Raw genomic sequence first — 421 nt, 5'->3', positions numbered from 1 at the left:
GATTATAGTTGAAAACTTCCCTAATATGGGAAAGGAAATAGTTAATCAAGTCCAGGAAGCACAGAGAGTCCCATACAGGATAAATCCAAGGAAAAATACGCCAAGACACATACTAATTAAACTGTCAAAAATTAAATACAAAGAAAACATATTAAAAGCAGCAAGGGAAAAACAACAAATAACACACAAGGGAATCCCCATAAGGTTAAGAGCTGATCATTGAGCAGAAACTCTGCAAGCCAGAAGGGAGGGGCAGGACACATTTAAAGTGATGGAGGAGAAAAACCTACAACCAAGATTACTCTACCCAGCAAGGATCTCATTCAGATTTGATGGAGAAATTAAAAGCTTTACAGACAAGCAAAAGCTGAGAGAGTTCAGCACCACCAAACCAGCTTTACAACAAATGCTAAAGGAACTT

This window comes from Neophocaena asiaeorientalis, unplaced genomic scaffold (genome assembly GCF_003031525.2).
Source record: "Neophocaena asiaeorientalis asiaeorientalis breed wild unplaced genomic scaffold, Neophocaena_asiaeorientalis_V1.1 scaffold332, whole genome shotgun sequence".
NCBI classification, from domain to species: Eukaryota; Metazoa; Chordata; class Mammalia; order Artiodactyla; family Phocoenidae; genus Neophocaena; species Neophocaena asiaeorientalis.
The sequence above is the reverse complement of the archived record's forward strand: the minus strand, read 5'-3'. Positions refer to the sequence as shown.